Below are 25,000 nucleotides of genomic sequence, written 5' to 3'. Positions count from 1 at the left end.
GTGGATCAAAAAGCCTTCACGCCCACTTTTTCTCGGGCCAATGGGGAGCGAGGTGAAAGGTCAAAGGGAGGGGGTCAAAGGCGAAGTTACGGGGGGATAAAAGGACGGTGTTCGTCAGTCAGAAGAAAGGGTCGGAGAGTCAAGAAGAGGAGAGTCGGAAGCAGAGGGTCAAGACTTCGCGGGCGGTGGAGCTGCTCGTCGTGTGCGTTGGAGTCGGAACGGAGGGGACGGAGCTGTGGAAAGGCGGCGACACCAGACGAGAGGGTGCTCGCGTCGTGCAGGAAGCTGCACCCGAGGGAGGCCGACAGCGCGACCTGGCCGAGGTGGAGACGCTCGTCGCACATAATAAAGATCCTCTATACCCCGAGCATCAGCAACCCCCTCCTGTTTCCCCCCGCGCTGAGATAGTGCGACCAAGGGGGCCCCGTTCCCACCCCCAGCCAGGCACTGTCCACGAGGCCCGCGGGTTGCGGGGCCATCGCCGCTCCGCGTCTCATCACCAGACGGGTAGGCCCGACCCGGTCTCGGCCTCAGGCCGCCTCATTCTGGGGGATTTTCTTTCCTTGGTTTTGGGTATGTGTTGTCGGCGCCGTCTGTGAAGTAGAATTGTATAAGTGTTGCCGTGTGCTCGGTAGTCGGTATTAGCTCTGCACTGTGTTTTCACTTTTATGTTTGCTTTTTGTGTAAATGGAATTGTGTTTTCTTTTTTTTGTGTGCATTTGGTGGAATTGTATTTGTGTGCTTTCCGTTCGTCGCGAATAAATGTGCTTTATTGTTGAACTGTTCTCCCGCTTCGCTTCGTCATTTCCTTCATTGAATCCTCATCTTGCTTCACGTAAAGGGTTGGTAGTGGGCTGAATACGCCCGATAATTAATCGAACCGTCGAGGTCGACGATAACACCGCTCGGTTATTCTGATAGTACGGAACGGGTCGCTTAAGTGGCCCGTGTCCGAAGTCGACCTGCGGCGAGGTGCGATCGCCCGGTCTACCCTCCGCGTGGGTACTTAGGTAGTTCGAATTTGGCGAGCAACCCTATCCCACGCGGGGGCTGATTGGCTCGATCGCGGTGAGACCGAAAGGTCCACCCGTGACTGGTTCCCGGCGTTAGTCCGAGAGGGTCACGACTGGATTGTCCGTCCGGTGGGCGACGTGCCGCGATTCGAGTTACGTGGCCGTCGCACGCCGGCGGGCGCGAATCCGCAACAATATATATATATATACATACATATATATTGTTACGGATTTCAGAATCCGGTCTGATGAATGCATCCACACATCCAGGTCCTCAGACAGTTATTTCCTAAAATGCATGTTCAGATCAGCCCCATCCCCATGTCTAATGGGACCTTAAATGTGATGCGTTGAGAAGGGTAAAGGATCGATCCCCTCTCTAATGGGAAGCTTTTTTCTTTACGACAGACACGTTTATACATATTTCTTTCACGAGCTCTGAAGCCCGCCCCTCATTCTTCCTCAGCAACAATCTTTCGTGAGCTCCGACGCCCACCTCTTTTGAGAGTGCACGGGTCGTCATGGTAACCGTGCGCCAGTGGGGCGGGGTGAGCTTGGGGAGGACTGCACCCGAGGAGAAAAGCGGAGGAGGAGAAAAGCGAGAGAGGAAAAAAGCGTGAGGAGAAAAGTGGGACAGAGGAAAGCGAGAGGGAAAGCGGGCGGGGCGAAAGAAAGCCAGGGAGGGAGAAGAGAACGAGAAGTAAGCTTGAGAAGCGAGCAAGAAGCGGGTGTCTGACCAGCGCCAACAACGAGACAATTAGTCCTTGCCATGCTTGTGCAAGCGAGGGTGTGGTGTGCATGTGAGTGTCTGACCAGCACCAACGAGACAATTCATCCTTCCCAGTGCTTCAGAAAGCGAGCGTGTGGCGCGTGTGGGTGTGAGCAGTGCCACCAACAAGTGAGGGACGGGTCAGTCACCAACAACACCAGGGTCTAAACCCGTGACAGACGATCCCGGTGCCGTCCAGACGTCGACTGGCGTTCAAGGCTGTTCGCGAGAGGGTGCACGGCAAGGCTGGGTGCTGGCAACGGACGTGACACGCACGCACACACACATTTCAGGACGTTTTCACTTCACGGACGACCACTTTCTGGTGCGTTAGACGATTCTCTCCCTCCCCCTGAATGATCTGTTGGGTACCCATGTCTGTGTTTAGCTGTAAGTCAACTGCCGAAAAGCATCTGCTCTTTGTCTCTTTCCTGGCATTTTGATTGATTTTGCTTTGAAATTTATTCTTTCATTTAACTCAAAAAATAAAGTTTTTTCTATTTATTTATTTTATTATTAATAAATCATTTGTTGATTTCCAACGTGTCCGTGTTTGTCCTTTCCTTCCATTAGTCTAGCATTGTCCGAACCGAAATAGACTGGGAGGTAATTACCACAGATTTGACCAAAAAATCGTTGGCACGCACCAGCGGTTAAAATGCTCGGCCACCCTAATTAAAATCTAATCAAGATAACATTGGTGCTTTGCTGAGGGCGCGCTCCCCGCTCAGGTAACCAGGTGACCTCCAGTTAAACGGAATAATTAGATGGTGGACACTGGAACTCGTGGTTGACTGGGTGGCGTTCGTGGATTTAAAACAACCCACCGTACCACAACGTTAATTGTGAGCGGTGGCCCCAGGTCCGGCTCTACCGAGGACAACCGGGGATTAATCCCCTGAGTGACAAGTTGGTGTCTCAGTACCCGTGGCCGCAACAGTACAGTATATATATATATATATATATATATATATATATATATATATATATATATATATATATATATATATATATATATATATATTTTGTTACGGTTGTGGAAATTCACAGAACACCATTCAGGCTTCCCATAGATCAGTTATGTCGATAAGTGTGTGTTCAGATTAGATTTCCCCACCGATGTCTAAAGGGGTATATTCGTGTAACTGGGCTGTGATCTTTGAGGTTGTATTATTCTTTTGCTATCTTTATTTTGGAACAACCGCATCTCAACAACCACAACGGCATCTCAACAACCACAACAGCATCTCAACAACCACGCCATCCCCACCACAGCGCCAACCACGACATCTCACCATCTCCTCAACAACCATGCCATCCCCACCACAGCGCCAACCACGACATCTCCTCACCATCTCCTCAACAACATCTCCACAAAGGAACAACATCGCCTCACCTTCATCTCCATTGCGCCGCCATCTTTTTGCCAGCAACGGCATTCCATGGACGAACGGCATCGGATCAAAACACCAAAAGGGGCGGAGCCAGCGGGGGTGAAAGGTCGAAGGTGCGAGATCAAACTCACCCCCCGGACCCTATAAAAAGGCGCGCTGGAACGCCAAGCGGGCAGTCTGTCGGGGTCTGTGAGGAGTCTGTCTGGGGTCGAGCTGGAGTCGGGGTAGAGAACGCCAAGGTTCGAGTCCAGTGGAGGGCAGGTGGGGTCGTCGGAGCGCAGCGAAGCCTGGAGCGCAGCCAAGCCTGCAATACTGTGCCGAACTGTGGGTCAGTGGTGACGGCCGGAGAGAAGTCGCCAGCCAGCGAAACGCGGACGACGGAGCAAACGCTGAGGAACGGGCAGGCCCGTAAAAGAGCATCAACTTTTGAAAGAGCAAAGGCCCGTTCGTTCCGCTGAGGCGTCGTCGGATAGGCCCGATCGACCAGGCCGCACGGCAAGGCCCGGACTAACCAAGTCGCCATTACACCAACTACCGTGTTGACGGAACATCGAGGGTTGCCCAGCGAGTCACCACGAGGGTGGCAGGTAACCAGCACGGTCTCACGGGGCTCCTTCAGTCTCCAAAGCTCCACGAACATTAAAGGCCTATGGGCCCTGTTCTGCCCTTTCCTTTCCTGGGGTTTTCTTTGTATGAAAGTTGTGGCGCCGTGTCCGCTAAGTAGAACTGTGGTTAAGTGATTGTGTACATAATAAATAGATACGGCTGTAGGTCTTTGTTTGTTCGTGTCTTGTCCCGACCCCCATTCGTTGCATTCACTGCATTGCATATGTGCTTGTATATCTGCATTGCTTCATTAACTGCATACGTGACAAATAAATGTCATTATTTGAATGTTCACCTGCTCGTTGCGTCCTCTTCCTCCATTGAGCTGCTGTAATTACGTACGGAATATTAGTTGGCTTTTAATAGCCGATAAGATAATCGGGTCCAACGGGGCCTCACGATAATACACCGCTCGGCAAATCGCAAATGGAGCGAGCTGCTTAAGCGGCTCGTTTCCAAGCAGGTCCCATTGAGGTGTAATCCCCAGCATTTCTGTCTGCGCGCATACTTAGGTAAATCGACAATTCGGCGATCGGACCCTGTCGCGCGTGGACAAAAGAGTTGGCTGATTTACGGTGTGGTTAAAAACACACCCGTAGCTGGATTTTGGCGTTGATCCGGAAAGCTACGACTGGATTGCCCGTCCGGTGGGCGCGTGCGGCCACGATTATTTAAAAGCGGTCGCCCGCACGCCGAACGGGTGGAAACCACAACAATATATATATATATATATATATATATATATATATATATATATATATATATATATATATATATATACATACATATTTTAAATATATATATATATATATATATATATATATATATATACATACATATTTAAATATATATATATATATATATATATATATATATATATATATATATATACATACATATTTAAATATATATATATATATATATATATATATATATATATACATACATATTTAAACATATATATATATACATACATATTTAAACATATATATATATATATACATACATATTTATATATATATATATATATACATATTTAAATATATATATATATATATATATATATATATATATATATATATATATATATATATATATATATATATATATATATATACATACATATTTAAATATATTGTTGTGGTTACCAGATTCGCAAACCACCATTCAGGTCCCTTAGGTGAGGTATCTCGGTAAGTGCATGTGTAGTTAGGCCCAAACCCGTTGTCTAGTGGGAATACATGTCATTTATGCGAGCTGCGACTCTTCAGGATAGCCGTTTTTCTTTTACTATCTTTATTTTGGACCAACCGCCATGATCACAACCACAACATCAACCACCGACCACAACCACCGCTTCACCACAACCGCCACGACCTTCACGCACACCTCACAACCGTAGCATCGCCACCGTTCTTGCCCCGCTGTGAGTACCGGTGTTGGACTCATGCAGAACGCGCGTCGAACAGCGTGTACAAAATCACGGATTTTCTGCTTCAAAAACGGATCAAAAACGACACACGCCCACTTTTTGCCGTCCAATCGGTGAGCGAGGGGCGATTTGGCCCCGCCTCCAGAACGATCGATATATGCAAATTTGTGGATCAAAAAGCCTTCACGCCCACTTTTTCTCGGGCCAATGGGGAGCGAGGTGAAAGGTCAAAGGGAGGGGGTCAAAGGCGAAGTTACGGGGGGGATAAAAGGACGGTGTTCGTCAGTCAGAGGAGAGTGAGCAGAACGAGAACGAGGAGTCGGAACGAGAGAGTCGCAAAAGGAAAAAAGGAAAAAGTCGCAAACAAGAACGGGTCGGAGAGTCAAGAAGAGGAGAGTCGGAAGCAGAGGGTCAAGACTTCGCGGGCGGTGGAGCTGCTCGTCGTGTGCGTTTGAGTCGGAACGGAGGGGACGGAGCTGTGGAAAGGCGGCGACACCAGACGAGGGGGTGCTCGCGTCGTGCAGGAAGCTGCACCCGAAGGAGGCCGACAGCGCGACCTGGCCGAGGTGGAGACGCTCGTCGCATATAATAAAGATCCTCTATACCCCGAGCATCAGCAACCCCCTCCTGTTTCCCCCCGCGCTGAGATAGTGCGACCAAGGGGGCCCCGTTCCCACCCCCTGCCAGGCACTGTCCACGAGGCCCGCGGGTTGCGGGGCCATCGCCGCTCCGCGTCTCATCACCAGACGGGTAGGCCCGACCCGGTCTCGGCCCCAGGCCTACCTCATTCTTGGGGGATTTCTTTTCCCTTGGTTTTGGGTATGTGTTGTCGGCGCCGTCTGTGAAGTAGAATTGTATAAGTGTTGCCGTGTGCTCGGTAGTCGGTATTAGCTCTGCACTGTGTTTTCACTTTTATGTTTGCTTTTTGTGTAAATGGAATTGTGTTTTCTTTTTTTGTGTGCATTTGGTGGAATTGTATTTGTGTGCTTCCCGTGTGCCGAGAATAAATGTGCTTTATTGTTGAACTGTTCTCCCGCTTCGCTTCGTCTTTTCCCCCATTGAATCCCCATCTTGCTTCACGTAAAGGGTTGGTAGTGGGCTGAATACGCCCGATAATTAATCGAACCGTCGAGGTCGACGATAACACCGCTCGGTTATTCTGATAGTACGGAACGGGTCGCTTAAGTGGCCCGTGTCCGAAGTCGACCTGCGGCGAGGTGCGATCGCCCGGTCTACCCTCCGCGTGGGTACTTAGGTAGTTCGAATTTGGCGAGCAACCCTATCCCACGCGGGGGCTGATTGGCTCGATCGCGGTGAGACCGAAAGGTCCACCCGTGACTGGTTCCCGGCGTTAGTCCGAGAGGGTCACGACTGGATTGTCCGTCCGGTGGGCGACGTGCCGCGATTCAAGTTACGTGGCCGGCCGCACGCCGGCGGGCGCGAAGACCGCAACACTGGTGTCAGGTCGTGCGATACAAATCCATCGCCCTCCTCGCGGCACTGGTATCGGAGAACAGGAAAACGGGCTCTCCTGTCTCCGGCTAAATTCACGGGAATCGGTCCAGGGGTGAGAGAAGCGACCCCCGATTCCCTCCAAATTACGAGCGAGCAAATTAACCCTTCACGAGAAGCAAGATGGCGTCTCAAGGCGAGCGGGAGCCGGGGGTATTAGAAATGTATATGTGTAGTAATGTAGAGTCCATGGCCCAGGATGGAATCCCCGAGCAGGAAATGTTGATTGTGCAGGAACACGGATTCGCCCAACTGAACCCAGGGCCCGAGGTGGGTGCGGCAGCGGCCGCGGTGTATGACACCTCCCCCCCCCCTCTCCACCAAGACCCTTCCCCAACCCCTGCCGAAACGGCTCACTTGAGTGCATCCGACATGGCCCAGCTATTCACCATGCTGGCACAAATGAATGCGGCAATGACAAATGAAATAAAAAACGAAATGAAAGACATGAACAAACAAATAAACGAAAAGATGGATACATTCACAAACGAAATAAAACGCATGAAAACTAAAATGGAAACAAACATGAAGGAAGAAACGAGAAAGCTACGGGGTGAGACGCAGAACATGGGCCGATGCCTGCAGGCGGGCATGAAGGCCGTGAGCAGGGAACTTAAAATGGCGACTCCACGTGTCGGAACAAACGAGCTGGAAGGGGGTGCAACGGCTGACAGGCCCGCGGTGGAGGCGGGTAAGGAAAAAGTAATTCGGGAGACAAGAGACGAGGTGAAAGTAATTGCGAGGGAGAGAAAAGAACAATTAATACGGAGAGCAAGGATGAGGTACGCGGAGATCGTGAAAGAGCAAGGAGTGAAAAACAGGGAAGGACGGGAGCGACTTAAAGAGAAAGCAAGGTTGACCTACATAAAGATAAGGGAAAGACGCCAGAAAGAAGCAGAGACCAATAAACACGATGAAGACGGGGTAAGTGACGCGCACACACACACGGAGGTAGTGGAGGATAATGGGGGTGAGCTCGCGGAGCGTGTGGGGACCCGGTGTGAGCAGCTGGATGACCTCCTCCAGGAACGAGGGGAGGGAGTATGCCCCCTTGAGGTGAGTCACGACCAGGTGAGTTCGGTCGTGCTTTGCGAGGTTGAGGGGACGAGTGCTGTGGACGGGTGCACGGAGAGCTTGGGGGGTATAGAGGCCCCGGAGACCCTTGTGGGGACACGAATCCCCAGTGTGGTTGTCCCTGTGTGTGTGGTGCAAGGTGTGAGTGCGGCACCGTGTGTGGAAGCGACCCCGTGTGTGAGTGGTGTGGTGGCGATGGTGCCGGAGTGCGTGCTTCCCGGCACGCCGTGTGTGGATGAGGCACCGTGTGTGGAAGAGGCCGTGTGTGTGGATGAGGCACCGCGGTTGAGTGCCCCCGCGTGTGTGGGTGAGGCACCGTGTGTGAGTGAGGCCGTGTGTGTGAGTGAAACGGCCAGTGTGGATGAGGCACCGCGGGTGAGTGCCCCCGCGTGTGTAAGTAGTATGGTTTGTGTGAGTAGTGAGGCACGTGTGAGTGGTATGGTTTGTGCAAGGGAGACCGTGTGTGTGAGAGAGCGGTATGTGAGGGAGATGTCGGTTGGCATGCGGGAGCACGCAGCCGCGTCTCCCGGTGTGAATGTGATGGTGTGGACTGTGTGCGTCGTGACACGCAGGTATGCGTGTGTGGAATGGCGACGACGGCGACATGGGAGGAACGAAAGCCGAGTAGCGGCTGTAGTTGTTTCGTGGACCGTGCCGGGTTCACCCAGCAGTGAGCACGAGGTTCGTGCTGTGCAACGCACGAGACCACCACGTGCTCGCTTGCGAGAGTGAAGTCCCGGTCCGGAAACGCACGCGGTGGATTTGCCGATCCCGCGGACGGACAAAGTTTAGGCAGGTAAATGGATTTGGACCGGACGGGTTCTCCACGCGATCGTGTGTGTTCAGCTCCAACGGGCAGGGCACATGTGTTCGCGTGGGGAACCCCTCGAGACGTGTGGCTTGTGTTTTTTTTTTTTATGCGCACGGTGACGCCATGGCTGCACGTGGGGTTGGAATCCGGCAGGAGGGGTATCTCTGCCGGATGGTCCCGTCCAAGGAGGGACGAGGAACACGTGCAGCTGCATGACGTCACGGGCAGTTGCAAAGTGCAAAGAGCGCGAGTTGCCGCGCTGGCGCTGCGCATGTAAAGAAAAAAAAAAAAGAAGCAAGCCTCACTTTCGGGTGTACAGGATTCCTGGGCAAGGGGTGAAAGACCCCCTTACCTGGGCACAGGATGGAAACTAGTTAGGGGGAAGGGTTAGCTTAGTTAGACCGACTTCATGGGGCAGGGGTAAGTCCTCATGGAGTCCGTGGAATGGATTAGTTAGAGGGATTGTAGCCAGATTTAGGTGGGGAAATTGATTAAAGAGATTAGGAGACAGTGACAGACTTGTGGATGTGTAGAGGGGACGTAGTTTAGCTACGTAGTGTTAAAAGGAACGTGCTGTAGTGTAAGGGATGACGTGGGAGCACGAGTTAGTTAGGGGATGTAGTTAGAAGGATGGCAGAGTTCAGCGGTGAGTGGGTTGAAGAGTTGTGGGTTGTGAGGTGAGTACGCGTACATGTTGAGTGAGTGAGGCCAGCGGGTCTGTGTGTGTGGAGCGATTGGGGAATGCATGGTGCGATGAGTGATTGGGGGGAGGAGTGACTCCCGCCCAAGGGACCCCGGGGTCAGTGTAGAGTGAGTTAGCTGGGTTAGTCAAATTGAAAAATGGAGGTCGTTTTGCTGTTGGTGGGAAAGTAGGCTCGAGACCCATTTGGAGGGGTGCAGGAGCCCTGTTGACGGGCTTGGGAGCGTGGCTGCGAAAGGTGAGTATCGCTGAGTGGGTACCCCGGGCACCAGGCTAGTCGGCCGCGGTAGGCCATGGGCCCATGGGGGGCCGGGATAGAGTAGTGGGCACGGGTGCGCCTGCTTGGTGCGGGGGCCCGGGGCGCCATTAGCCGCGTGGGCAGTGTTGTGGGCACGGGTGACCCTCGGAAAGGGGCCCGGGAGGCCGGCCTGCCACGTGTGCGTTTCAGGGGAGGTGCCATGGGGGCACTCCCCGGTGTTAGGGAGCTGGTAGGCTCGGAGGCAGTGTAGTGCCCGGGGGTGCCATAGCGGGAGATTCGGCAGAGGGTCGTGCCTGCCGGAGGGAGCCACGTGTCCCAGCCAGGAGACCGTGTGAGGGCACGGAGAGAAAATTGGGGGGTGAGGCCCGAAATTGTAAGGACACCAACACAGGCGACGGGAATCTGGGTTGTTAGAACCAATAGTTTAAGCGAGAAGCGCTTGTTGAAAGCCCCGGGGTAGTTTAACAGTTAAATGGTTAGGATAGATTAGGAGATGTACCCCTCCGCACCATCCATCCCCTCGCTGTCGTTGTGGGCCGCTGGACCCACTTGGTGTTAAGATCGCCGAACTCTGGGGAGGCCATTCTGAGGCTTCGTTGGGCCTCGACACAGGACGTTAGCTCTCCCTTGTTCCCCTCCGGGAAGGGAACGTAGGGGTTGGGAGTAGGCTAGGTGACAGAATAGGTTAGCCGAACAAAGACGATAAAGGGGGTTAGGGGACGATTTATAGTGGGGAAGTAAAAATAAAAACAACAAAAAAATAAGTTGGGGCTAAATTGGGGTTTGACAAATTAAGGGAGTGGGTATGTACAGTGACAGGCAAAGGCAATAGGTGGGAGGGAGACAGGTAGGTAGGTCCGAGCCCGCCTTCCAAGTGGCCAGCACCACCGCACTCCCTCCACCAACCTCCATTGAACGGCAAAGGCTGGCCAACTTCATCGGCTGGCCATGTTTTGCTTCAAGGCGGAGGCCGGCCAACTTCATCGGCAGCTGTTGTTTTGCTGCAAGGCCTGTGCCATCGGCTGGCCGTGTTTGCTTCAAGGCCTGTACCGGCCAGTTCATCTGCTGGCTGTTTTCTTCAAGGCCTGTGCCGGCCAGTTCATCTGCGGGCTGTGTTTGCCTGCAGCGGCCTTCTTCTGCGGGCTGTGTTTGCCTGCTGCCTTTGCCATGCCATGCCCACTGCCCCTGTTCACCAGCCCCCGTTCAATTTTTGCTTTGCCCCCCCTGTTCATTTCCATGTGCGCCAGGATCAAGGCAACAGTTTGCAAGCTGCGAGAACTGCCCTGTTGGCAGCTACAACACGGGCCTGCAGTGGCGGCCCGTGCACCGTGTTTGTGTCCATGCGTCCATTCGTTGTGTTCATTGCGTGTGCCACTTGAGCTGGCACGGAGACTGCGTTTGTGCAGCCCATGCACCGTTGTGGTTCACTGCGTTCAGTTCAAAAGGGAAGGCCTTGGACTGCGTGTGAGCAGCCAGCCACGTTCCCTGTCACCTGCATTGTTTGAGCCAGAGACTGCATGCGGGCAGCCTGGCTCCCTGCTAACTGCTTTTCTTTTGCAGAGTTCAGTGATCCTGGGCCATGGTTTAGTGTAAAATTTGTAAGTTAAGGTTAAGATGTACTGTACATATGAGTGCGCCCCCGGCATGTATGTCTTAGCGCCGGCAATTTTATTTAAGTCGTCCGCATGAGTGAGTTTGTTTAGATAGTTACGCAGCCCTCAGGTTATTTATTTTGGGGACACGAATACCATGAATGTCGCACTCAGGGATCCGTAGGTAAAATGTACTAGGGGAAAACTACACATGATGGCACACGAAAATTTGACGACTCGGGACGAGTCTGTAAAAAGGGGAGGGGGTAGTGTTGTGGTTACCAGATTCGCAAACCACCATTCAGGTCCCTTAGGTGAGGTATCTCGGTAAGTGCATGTGTAGTTAGGCCCAAACCCGTTGTCTAGTGGGAATACATGTCATTTATGCGAGCTGCGACTCTTCAGGATAGCCGTTTTTCTTTTACTATCTTTATTTTGGACCAACCGCCATGATCACAACCACAACATCAACCACCGACCACAACCACCGCTTCACCACAACCGCCACGACCTTCACGCACACCTCACAACCGTAGCATCGCCACCGTTCTTGCCCCGCTGTGAGTACCGGTGTTGGACTCATGCAGAACGCGCGTCGAACAGCGTGTACAAAATCACGGATTTTCTGCTTCAAAAACGGATCAAAAACGACACACGCCCACTTTTTGCCGTCCAATCGGTGAGCGCGCGGCGATTTGTCCCCGCCTCCAGAACGATCGATATATGCAAATTTGTGGATCAAAAAGCCTTCACGCCCACTTTTTCTCGGGCCAATGGGGAGCGAGGTGAAAGGTCAAAGGGAGGGGGTCAAAGGCGAAGTTACGGGGGGGATAAAAGGACGGTGTTCGTCAGTCAGAGGAGAGTGAGCAGAACGAGAACGAGGAGTCGGAACGAGAGAGTCGCAAAAGGAAAAAAGGAAAAAGTCGCAAACAAGAACGGGTCGGAGAGTCAAGAAGAGGAGAGTCGGAAGCAGAGGGTCAAGACTTCGCGGGCGGTGGAGCTGCTCGTCGTGTGCGTTTGAGTCGGAACGGAGGGGACGGAGCTGTGGAAAGGCGGCGACACCAGACGAGGGGGTGCTCGCGTCGTGCAGGAAGCTGCACCCGAAGGAGGCCGACAGCGCGACCTGGCCGAGGTGGAGACGCTCGTCGCATATAATAAAGATCCTCTATACCCCGAGCATCAGCAACCCCCTCCTGTTTCCCCCCGCGCTGAGATAGTGCGACCAAGGGGGCCCCGTTCCCACCCCCTGCCAGGCACTGTCCACGAGGCCCGCGGGTTGCGGGGCCATCGCCGCTCCGCGTCTCATCACCAGACGGGTAGGCCCGACCCGGTCTCGGCCCCAGGCCTACCTCATTCTTGGGGGATTTCTTTTCCCTTGGTTTTGGGTATGTGTTGTCGGCGCCGTCTGTGAAGTAGAATTGTATAAGTGTTGCCGTGTGCTCGGTAGTCGGTATTAGCTCTGCACTGTGTTTTCACTTTTATGTTTGCTTTTTGTGTAAATGGAATTGTGTTTTCTTTTTTTTGTGTGCATTTGGTGGAATTGTATTTGTGTGCTTCCCGTGTGCCGAGAATAAATGTGCTTTATTGTTGAACTGTTCTCCCGCTTCGCTTCGTCTTTTCCCCCATTGAATCCCCATCTTGCTTCACGTAAAGGGTTGGTAGTGGGCTGAATACGCCCGATAATTAATCGAACCGTCGAGGTCGACGATAACACCGCTCGGTTATTCTGATAGTACGGAACGGGTCGCTTAAGTGGCCCGTGTCCGAAGTCGACCTGCGGCGAGGTGCGATCGCCCGGTCTACCCTCCGCGTGGGTACTTAGGTAGTTCGAATTTGGCGAGCAACCCTATCCCACGCGGGGGCTGATTGGCTCGATCGCGGTGAGACCGAAAGGTCCACCCGTGACTGGTTCCCGGCGTTAGTCCGAGAGGGTCACGACTGGATTGTCCGTCCGGTGGGCGACGTGCCGCGATTCAAGTTACGTGGCCGGCCGCACGCCGGCGGGCGCGAAGACCGCAACAATATATATATATATATATATATATATATATATATATATATATATATATATATATATATATATATATATATATATATATATATATATATATATATATATATATATATATATATATATATATATACAGTCATGCGCCGCTTAACGACATTCCGGGCAACGACGGATCGCATATACGACAGATCTGCCAACTCTGAAAAAAAAAAATGTAACTGAAAAATTCCTATCGCCGAGTGATGCAGCCTCGTATAAAAATAGCACATACAATTATGTACACTGTGCAGTACATAATACCTCATAATGATAATAAACGACAGTGTGGCCCTGTTATAATGCGATCGTTCAGGTCCATAAAATGTCATCGCGAAAAAAACAGGATCGTGCTAAATCGGGATTCAAGGAAATCGGCTTTCAAACTGAACCAATGTTTGCACGTTTACCTTCTTGCAAGTAAATTACCTTTGAATTGAAGAATTCCGCGAATAAATCGTTGTTGTTTCAGTCGAAATTAAAACACAAATTTGTTTTTCGTGAAGCTTTTTATGTTGTTAAAACAATCGCACTGTTCCGAAAACATATATCACAACTGACAGATGCTCGTTTCTTCATTTGTAAATTATAACATCGATGCAATGATTACGTATTTATAAAATCCAAACACTAATTATTCACCTTTTAGTCTGGCAGCCATTGGCTAAAGTGTGTTTTGGAGTACATACACAATTTTATTGCAGATTCTGGTAACATAGACTATACTAAACTCAAATCCGAGTGATGCCACTTTGTCACGCTTGAGCAATTTTTTTAGGAGCAATATTCAAAATGGGCACCATCAAAACCGTTTTTTGGCCGTAATTCGGCCAAAAATCGAGATATGAACCCGATTAAAGTGACAGACAGAACCTACGAAAAAGATTGGCTACATGTATTGACCCTCTACAACCAGAGAATCACCCGGATGGGCTTGTGAACATTGTAACCGGAAGAATGAGTCCAAACATTGTCAACGCTGACATTTCTGTTGGCATAGGAGTCAAGCAGATGAAGGAATATGAGGAGCAATGGCCAGACAGCTTCAACAAGCCGCTCAGCAAACAAGTAGTCACGATGGCAGTGTCGCGAAAGCAGATAAAGGTCGGACAAACACCTGTATATGACACGGGGCTCATATATTCAAGAGTGTTGGGCCTTCAGGCAGTGAGGGACATCAACCTGAAAGATATCCTGAAGTTTGAGCTCGCCCCAGTACCGCCTTCTATGTTTGAAGATAACGGTGACATGCGAATCACAAAATCGAAAGCAGTCTTGAAGCAGAAATTGCAGGTAGAGGTGTCTGACAGAATGTTTCCAGCTGATGGGGCAATCATTGTAAATGGTTGTGCTTTGCTGTGGGTGATTCAATGGCCATCGAAAGGAACAGTAGAGGACAATGTGCAGAATCTTCTTTCTTATTTGAGAGATAACCTGAAGATATGTGATACGTATTTGGTCTTTGACCGGTATTATGACAACAGCATCAAGAAAGTCACACGAACTGCTCGTGCTGGCAAAGATGCCAGTCGACGACACCAGCTGAATCTGACGACGCAACTCCCTGCACAAAAGATCGTTTTGACAGTGACAGAGAACAAAGTCCAGTTAATAAATATCATTTGCAGCTACATCAAAGACCATCCTGAAGCATTTTCTACCAACACAAAGCTCATATTAACTGGACCTAACCCAATACCAATGGAAATTACAGAATACCAAGTAGTAGAGAGGCCTGACCTTAGAACCACTCACGAAGAAGTCGATGTTATTATGGTACAACAAATGGTCCTTCTAGCCTCATCAGGAGTTCCGAGTATCCGGGTAATTTCAGACGACACAGATGTATTCATATTGCTGTTGCATTTTTACCAACTGAAGGAACTGGCATGCAACCTTGTGATGGCTGGTACAAGTCGTGACAGATCGTCTGTTGACATCAAGACGACAGTGCAGAAGCATGCACATATTGTCAACCAAGTTCTGGCAACACATGTGGTGTCTGGATGTGACACAGTTGCCTACCTGTGGGGTATCGGAAAAGGCACAATTGTGAAACACCTCAAAGATGGTCATCAATGAAATTATCTTGGTGATCTTGATGCAGAATTACCAGATGTCATATCTGAAGCAACTGTCTTCTTTGTTGCTTGCTATGGATCCCAGGAAACAGCAGACATGTCAGCTATTCGATTTGATGTCTGGTCTTCAAAGATGGCTAACAAGAAGCTGACATCAGCACCAGAGTTAAAAACTCTACCACCAACCACTGTGGCTTTCATCCAACACGTTCTCAGGGCGCACTTGCAGGCAGCAATATGGCGGGCTGCATTAGATCCAGACCCACCATTGATCGATCCAATGAGTCATGGATGGTCACATGAAGAAGTGTCGAGCATGTTGCTCCCTGTGTCTCTGCCTCCGGATGTCATCAGAGCTCCTGATAATGTTCTCAAGATGATCAGGTGTGGGTGCAGCTCAGTGCGACCCTGTGCAACGAATACATGTAGTTGCTCTGCCGCCAGGCTTTCCTGTTCATTGTTCTGTGGCTGCTATGGTATGGAGGAATGTCAGAACGACCAAACAAAGTCTGTATCAGCAAGTGAAGCTGTGGAACTTGAGTGAACACTAGTTATTTGATTTATGCAGCTGTCTTGTATGTGAGATTGAGTGAAAGAAAAATTGAGTGAAAGTAGAATGAAAGAAGTTCATCAGCAACCAATCAGTGTATTCATAGTTGATAGCATGTACAGACCCCTTTTTGCATTTGAATTTGTGTAAAATGTGTGTAAACCTTGCTTATTACTTTTATTAACCTCCGCCATTGAAGATGGACGGAGGTTACTGTTTTCACCCCAATCTGTTTGTTTGTTTATTTGTTTGTAAACAGTATTACGGAAAAACTCCTGGACGGATTTCTCCAAAACTTGGTGGGGGGATTAGGTATGGTCCAAGGATCATGCCATTAGATTTTGGACTTGGTACAAAGTCCAATATGGCCGCTATGGCGGCCATTTTGAAAAATATTTGAATTTTTGTTTTTGCATTTCTACATGTTTTAAGTGATTTCCAACCAAAAATAAATAAATTTGTTAGAGAGAAAAAAAAAAACATTTTGCAACTTTTTTTCAAAAAAAATTCGATTTTATTTGAAAAATATTTGAATTTTTTTTTTTGCATTTCTACATGTATTAAGTGATTTCCAACCGGAAAAAATGTTAGAGAAAAAAAAATCAAATTTTCCAACTTTTTCTTCAAAAAAATTTCGATTTTATTTTTTTGGCATTTCTACATGCGCGTCGATCTAGTTTAGTTTATTCAATCGTGGTTCAGTAGAGTCTGATCCATTTTGACCTACAATGAATAGGACATCAGGTTCACTTAAGTGACCCAGCACTATTGGCGGCGAAGGTTTTGCACTCCACCGAGTGCTCCCCCTCGAGTTAACCTCCGCCATCGAAGATGGACGGAGGTTACTGTTTTCACCCCTGTTTGTTTGTTTGTTTGTGAACAGTATTACAGAAAAACTCCTCAACGGATTTCTCCGAAACTTGGTGGGGGGATTAGGTATGGTCCAAGGATCATGCCATTAGATTTTGGACTTGGTCCAAAGTCCAATATGGCCGCTATGGCGGCCATTTTGAAAAAATATTTGAATTTTTGTTTTTGCATTTCTACATGTTTTAAGTGATTTCCAACCAAAAAAAAAAAATGTTAGAGAAAAAAAAAAAGAAATTTTGCAACTTTTTTTTTCAAAAGAATTTCAATTTTATTTTTTTGGCATTTCTACATGCGTGTCGATCTAGTTTAGTTGATTCAATCGTGGTTCAGTAGAGTCTGATCCGTTTTGACCTACAATGAATAGGATATCAGGTTCACTTAAGTGACCCAGCAGTATTGGCGGTGGAGGTTTTGCACTCTACCGAGTGCTCCCCCTCTCGTTTGGTTATGTGTTAATACAATTAATTATAGTTTGTAGTTACCCAATCATTGTATTACTCAACTGTACTGTTGGAAATAAAGATATACAATGCAATACAATATACTGTTATAATACAATACAATATACTGTTTTCCACTTAAATCAGGTTCATATAGATTTTGGGCATAGTTATGGCTGAAAATAGTTCGGTCGATATTTTTTCAGTCAAAATATTATATCTAAAGAGAAAAATTGCAATATAGACTATTATTATGAGTTGTATGGAATATTTAAACATATTGGTGTATTCTTTGACCCCCAAACCATGGGGTTTGCCACTGAAATCGGATTCATATCTCGATTTTTGGCGGAGTTACAGCCAAAAAACGGTTTAATGGCGGCCATTTTAAATTTTGCTCCGAAAAAAAATTGCTCAAACGTAACAAAGTGGCATCACTCAGATTTGAGTTTAGTATAGTCTATGTTACCAGAATCTGCAATAAAATTGTGTATGGACTCCAAAACACACCGAGGGTAAAATTCCAGTTCTGCATCCAGACTATTTCTATAATCGATGTGAGAGGAGATTGTAAGCTGCTGCTAACAACACCGATGGCCGCCATGAACAGCACAAAGGTAAAACTAATGTGTCTTCCATCTCTCTTGGATGTGTGTTACAATTGCTGACAGTATTCAGTACAGTAACATGCTGTACAGGTTTGTATCTGAGGAGCAATAGGCTACACCATATAGCCTAGGTGTCTAGGTTTGTGTAAGTACGATGTTCGAAAACGAAAACGAAAAAAAAAATGATGTTCGCACGACAGCGTCGCTTAAGGACGCGTTTCTCAGAACGTAACCCCGTCGTTAAGTGCCGCATGACTGTACATATATATATATATATATATATATATATATATATATATATATATATATATATATATATATTGTTGTGGTTGACGAAATTCACAAACCACCATTCAGGTCCCTTAGGTGAGATATCTCTGTAAGTATATGTGTAGTTAGGCCCAAACCCGTTGTCTAGTGGGAATAAATGTCATTCATGCGGGCTGCGACTCTTCAGGATAGCCGTTTTTCTTTTACTATCTTTATTTTGGACCAGCCGCCATTACTACCACCACCAACCACGTCTCAACAGCCATTACAACAACAACCACCAACCACAACGCCGCTTCACAACAACAACCACCAACCACAACGCCGCTTCACAACAACAACCACCAACCACAACGCCGCTTCACAACAACAGCCACGACCTTTACCGTCACAACTCGCCACCATCGCATCCACACCATCTCGCGCCACTCGTGGGCACAAATACTGGACTCGTGCAGGGCGCGCACCGAGCAGCGTATTCAAAAACATCACGGACTTTCCGCAGAAAACGGATCAAAAACGACTCACGCCCACTTTTGTTCCGTCCAATCGGAGAGCGTGGGCGATTTGGCCCCGCCTCCAGGGCGTTGGAGTGAGGACGCTATATGCAAATTCATGGATCAAAAAGCATTCACGCCCACTTTTCCTCGGTCCAATGGGGAGCCAGTTAGAGGTGAAGGGTCGGAGGCAAAGGGTCAAGGGTGAAAGAGCGAAGCCACGGGGCTTATATAAACGGCTGCGTTCGTCAGTAAAGGCAGTTGTGCGGAGTTCAAGAGAGTCGTCGGTGGAGCTGGAAAGAAGTGGGAGAAGTCAAGAGTGAAGAGTTGGGACGAGCCAAGAGAGGAGACGGAGAGGGCGAGTAGACGGAGCTGTGGAGAGGTGGCGGCGGCGAAGGCGGACGAGGGGGTGCTCGCGTCGGTGCCGGGAGCTGCAGAGGGAGAGGCCAGCAACGCGACCGAGGTCGAGGAGGAGACGCTCGCCGCGGGACCCGAGACAGGGTGATATCCTCCTTCCCCCGAGCATCAGCAACCCCCTCCTGTTTCCCCCCGCGCTGAGATAGTGCGACAAAGGGGGCCCCTTTCCCACCCCCTACCAGACACTGTCCGCGAGGCCCGCGGAGTTGAGGCACCACCGCCACTTCGCGTCTCATCATCAGACGGGTAGGCCAGACCCGGTCTCGGCCCCAGGCCCGCCTCATCCTTGAGGGTGGTTCTTTTTCTTTTGTTTTGGGTACATGTGTTGTCGGCGCCGTCTGTGAAGTAAAATTGTATAAGTGTTGCCGTGTGCTCGGTAGTCGGATAGATCTGCATTGTTGCATTTGCTTTTTGTGTAATATTGCATTGTCTTCTTCTTTTACATGTGCTTTTGGTGGAATTGTATATGTGTGCTTTCCGTTCATCGCGAAATAAATGTGCTTCATGTTGAACTGTTTTCCCGCTTCGCTTCGTCTTTTCTTTCATTGAATCTCCATCTTGCTTCACGTAAAGGGTTGGTCGTGGGCTAAAACGCCCGATAATTAATCGAACCGTCGAGGCCGACGAATAACACCGCTCGGTTATCCCGATAGTACGGAACGGGTCGCTTAAAGTGGCCCGTGTCCGAAGTCGACCTGCGGCGAGGTGCGATCGCCCGGTCTACCCTCCGTGTGGGTACTTAGGTAGGTCGAATTTGGCGAGCAACCCTATCCCACGCGGGGGCCGATTGGCACGATCGTGGTGAGACCGAAAGGTCCACCCGTGACTAGTTCCCGGCGTTAGTCCGAGAGGGTCACGACTGGATTGTCCGTCCGGTGGGCGACGTGCCGCGATTCGAGTTACGTGGCCGTTCGCACGCCGGCGGGCGCGAATCGGCAACACTGGTGTCAGGTCGTGCGATATAAACCCATCGCCCTCCTCGCGGCACTGGTATCGGAGAACGGGAAAACGGGCTCTCCTGTCTCCAATTAAATTCACGGGAATCGGTCCAGGGGTGAGAGGAGCGACCCCCGATTCCCTCCAAATTATGAGCGAGCTAAATTAACCCTTTAAGAGAAGCAAGATGGCGTCTCAAGGCGAGCGGGAGCCGGGGGTATTAGAAATGGATGTAGAATGTGTAGAATCCATGGCTCAGGATGAAATCCCCGTGCAGGAAATGTTGGTTGTGCAGGAAAACGAACTCGCCCAACTGAACCCAGAGCCCGAAATGGGTGCGGCAGCGGCTGCGGTGTATGACACCTCCCCTCCCCCTCTCCACCAAAACCCCCCGATCCTTGCCAAAACGGCTCACCCAAGCGCACCCGACATGGCCCAGCTATGCGCCATGCTGGCGGAAATGACAGCGAACATGAACAAGCAAATGAACGAAATGAAAACGAAGATGGATACAAACGCAAATGAATTTATAAACGAAATGAAAGGCATGAACAAGCAAATGAAGGAAGAAACGAAAAAGCTGCGGGGTGAGACGCAGAACATGGGCCGATGCCTGCAGGCGGGCATGAAGGCCGTTAGCAGGGAGCTTAAAATGGCGACTCCACGTGTGGGAGCGAACGAGCTGGAAGGGGGTACAACGGCTGTCGGGCCCGCGGTGGAGACGGGTAACAAAATAATTCGGGGGACGTGTTGGGCGAGGGTCGTGACGATGACCGAAAGGGAAAAATTAAATGGGGAGACCAAAACGTGCGAGACGAGACACGAGGTGACGACAAAGGAAATAAAAATGGAAAGAGACATGAGGAGGTAATTAATGAAATGGAGCGGAAAGCCGGAGAAAAGACAGAGGAACTGGGGGAGCAGATAGGAAAAAACCGGGGCGAGACAGAAGAGCAGTTTAGGACAACGAGGGAGGAAATATCCAAGACAAATAAGATGGTGACACAGGTACAAGGGGAGGTGGAGCAAATAAGAGAAAAAGTCAGGGAACTGTCGTTAGGAACGATAGGGGAGGAAATAAATGGGGTAATAAAGGGGTAAATGGAGGAAATGGAGAAGAGACTGATGGATAGGGTGGAGGCCCGGTGTGAGAAGCAGGGTGGCCTCCGTCGGGAACAGGAGGAGAGGATATACTCCCTCGAGGCGGATCGTGCCCAGGTGGGGCCGGTGTCACAAGGCGGAGGAGGAGGCTTGCCCGATGCGGGGGTGAGCATGCCAAGCTTAGGGAGGGTAGAGGCCGCGGGGTCTTTTGGCCTAATGGGGGTACCCAGAATGACTGTTCCGGGGGGTGTGCAGAGTGCGAGTCCAATGGCTTGGGAGAGTAAGCGGGACGACGCGGGGCATGGACAGACGCGGACAAGGGTGGTGGAGCCCCCGGGCAAATGGCTCGGACCCTGCGGGAGTGAGGCACCGTTGGGACTGGGGAGGTACACTCCTCCCGGAGTCCCTGGGGAACGGCAGGAGACCTCAAAAGGACCAAGGGTGCCGCTACCCCCGTACGATGGCAAGACGGACTTGAGGGCATACATGGCCCAGTTCCAGTGTGTTGCCAGAGGAAATGGCTGGAACGAGGTGCAGGGTGTGGCACAACTCACAGCGGCCCTGCGTGGCGTGGCTTTGGAAGTCCTGACCACGGTACCCAGTGAGGGAGCGACCCTGGAGGATCTCCATTCGGCCCTAAAAAATCGATTTGGCATGGACCAGCAGAGCGAGCTTGTTAAAGCTCAGCTCAACGGGCGCAAACGACGTCCCCAGGAATCACTGGGAGAATTGGCACATGACATTCGCCGCTTGGTGGGGATCGCGCACACCAACATGCCACCGGAGTACCGGGAGGAGATTGCCCTGGACCATTTCCTTCGAGCAATAGGGGGCACCGATGTCGGAGCATTGCTCACCGTATGGCGCCCGGACAACCTCCAGAAGGCGGCTGATACTGCTGCCTGCTGGGAGGCAGCCAGAACGCCATTGGGAGGGGCTGGGCGCCACGCGGTGGCAGTCCGACAGGTGGACCCCGTGAACGACAGTGCGCTGGGAGCCGGGGCAACCCTGGGCGACCAAGCGCGAATGGAAAGGATGGTGCAGGGCATGTTCGACCGCCGGTTCGGGAGACCTGGGGAGAGGCGGTCGGGCCCGGGAAGGGCGGGAGATGGGCCATCGGGGGGTACCCCAATTCGGAATGGAGGGGGGTATAATTCGGCGTACTGGAGGCAAACACCTTACCAGAAGAGGTGTTATAATTGTGGTGCAGGGGACCACCTGCAGCGGAGGTGCAACGCCCTGCGCAGGGAAAGGCCCCCGCGAAGAGAAGAGCCACGGCCCCCTAGACCACCAACTCCGCCCCGGGTCAATAGGGATAGCCAGGCCCAACCATCACCCCCCCCACCAGTCCCCGGGAAACTAAGAAGTGCCGAACATGTAGGGCCGTGTTCGGCAGACTCAGACGGAAAAGAGCCCTCAGAACTGCGACAGGTCATCAGTTGTGGCCAAATTGGCAAAGATAGCTTAACAATTCGGTGCAAGATTGCCGGCGTAGGGGTAGACGCCGTTGTGGACACAGGAGCAAGCGCCACGATCATCAGCCCTGTGGTCCTTGATTCGAGTGTAGACGGTTGGGATGAGATCCACCGTCTGCAAAACCATAGTTTGCAGCTAGCTACCGGGGCAACGGCCCCTATCATAGGACGTGGTTTCGTGTCGTTTAAATTGGGCACCGTGAAAACCAAGATAGAGGTTTGGGTGGCAGAGGTGTACGACCCATGTCTAATAGGGTTGGATGTGCTGACGGCCGGTGGTTGTAAGATCGACTTGGGCCGGGGGTCATGCAGTTGGGTGGTGAGGAGTTGCCGTTAGGGGGCGTGAGCACGGATGAGAGGGTGGAGCTGGAGGCTCCTGACTCCGTGGTCATTCCCCCGGGTGCCGAGGCGGTGGTCCCGGCCCGGTGGCGAGCACCCCCAACGTGGCAGGGCCCCTGCGGCCTGGCGGAACTACCGGCAGGGCCGTCAACCCCGGGCTTAGTCGTGGGCCGCACCCTGGTAAGTACCGACGGGCCAATAGCGCCCGTGCGGGTGATAAATGTTAGCACGGAACCACGCACTATCAGGAAGGGCACGAAGGTGGCAGATTGCACCCCAGTAAAAGAGGTCGCAGAGCTGAGGGACGATAACGTCGAGTTGGACCGGCCCCAGAGGGAGTCTCCAGACTCGATTAGGAATTGGCCCGGTCCCATTTGCGAGATGGTAAATCGGAGTAGTGTAGATTTGGAGGATGCCCAGCAGGAGGCCTTATACAAGCTGGTCGACCGACACATCGGGATCTTCTCCTTGTCACCCGAGGATATTGGACGTACGGGCCTGGTGCAACATCAGATCCACACCGATGGGGCCCGGCCTGTCCGTCAGCCTGCTCGAAGGCTCCCATGGAGCAAAAGAGAGGAGGCTGATGAGCAGGTTGAAAAGATGCTCAATGCAGGTGTCATCGAGCCCTCGGGAAGTCCTTGGATGTCACCAGTTGTGCTGGTTAAAAAGAAGGATGGGACCGCGCGTTTCTGTGTGGACTATCGCCAGCTGAACAACGTGACACTCAAAGACTCCTATCCCCTGCCTAGAATTGACGATACCCTCAACGCCGTTGCAGGCTCTAAATGGTTCTCAACTTTGGACCTCAAGAGTGGGTATTGGCAGGTGGAGATGGATAAGACGGGGAAGGAGAAAACGGCATTTTCCACAGGGAAGGGACTGTATCAGTTCACTGTGATGCCGTTCGGTTTGTGTAACGCCCCCGCCACCTTTGAGAGACTGATGGAGCGTGTACTAGGCGGCATGCCGTGGCAGTCATGCCTGGTGTATCTGGATGACGTCCTGGTACACGCTAAAACATTCACCCAGGAGATAGCCAATTTGGACCAGGTGTTTGGGCACCTCAAGCAGGCAGGGCTGAAATTGAGCCCAGAGAAATGCACTTTGTTCGCGACAGAGGTGGCCTATCTCGGACACGTGATAGGCCGCGAGGGGGTGAAGACCGACCCCGGAAAAATTACAGCGGTAGAGGAGTGGCCCGTACCTACAACTGTCAAACAGGTACGGGGCTTTTTGGGACTTTGCTCCTACTACCGGCGTTTCGTGGCAAACTTTGCGGAGATAGCCAGGCCCCTTCAACGGTTGACGGAAAAGGGGTTGAGATTTAATTGGACGGAGGAGTGCCAGGAGGCCTTCCTCAAATTAAAGGGGTGTTTGACATCCACACCTGTTTTAGCGTACCCCACAGATGACGGGATGTATACCCTGGACACGGATGCAAGCCAGGAAGGATTGGGAGCAGTCTTGTCTCAGACACAGGGGGGCGTGGAAAGAGTGATCGCGTATTACAGTCGGGCCATGAGTAGGCCCGAACGAAATTATTGCGTAACTCGCAGGGAACTATTGGCTATGCTGTCTGCCGTGAGCCATTTCCACCCGTACTTGTACGGGAGGAAATTTTTGGTTCGAACTGACCATTCCTCCTTGCAATGGCTCTTACGGTTCAAGGAACCGGAAGGCCAAATTGCAAGGTGGTTGGAAAAATTGCAGCAGTACGATTTCAGTGTGGTCCATAGAGCCGGTAAGGCTCATGGGAATGCCGATGCGCTCTCTCGACGCCCCTGTCTGAGGGAAAACTGCAAATATTGCACGAGACATGAGGAGAGGGACCAATTGGCAGATGCCTCCCCGAAACTCCCAGTCCGTGCGGCCCGGGTGGTAGGCCCAACTTTGCCACTAACCGCGGGAGAGGAATTTGGTGGATTGGCATGGAGCACGGCCCAGCGGGAAGACCCCGTGATAGGGCCAGTGTACAAATGGGTCCAGGAAAACAGGAGGCCCAGTGGGGAGGAAATCGCCCCATTCGGGGCGCGAACAAAGGCATACTGGGCTCAGTGGAGGACCCTAGAAATGAGGGACAACATCTTATATCGCAAGTGGGTGGAGATTCCTTCTGAACAAACTTCTTGGCTGGTGATAGTCCCTGATGGGTTTAAGACCCAAATTTTGAAACAGGTGCACGGTACCCGCGCCGGCGGCCATTT

The 25,000-nt window shown here is 50.9% G+C and overlaps 1 protein-coding gene across 5 annotated transcripts in view; it reads right to left on the bottom strand.

Annotated features, from left to right (window-relative positions):
• CARMIL1 (capping protein regulator and myosin 1 linker 1) overlaps nt 1-25,000 on the bottom strand; it is a 252,839-nt gene that overhangs the window by 12,657 nt on the left and 215,182 nt on the right. The window lies entirely within an intron of this gene.

This window comes from Eptatretus burgeri, chromosome 7, assembly GCF_056783735.1.
Source record: "Eptatretus burgeri isolate ZD-2024b chromosome 7, Ebu_testis_v1, whole genome shotgun sequence".
In the NCBI taxonomy this organism is placed as follows: Eukaryota; Metazoa; Chordata; class Myxini; order Myxiniformes; family Myxinidae; genus Eptatretus; species Eptatretus burgeri.
This window is presented reverse-complemented; position numbering and strand designations above follow the sequence as displayed.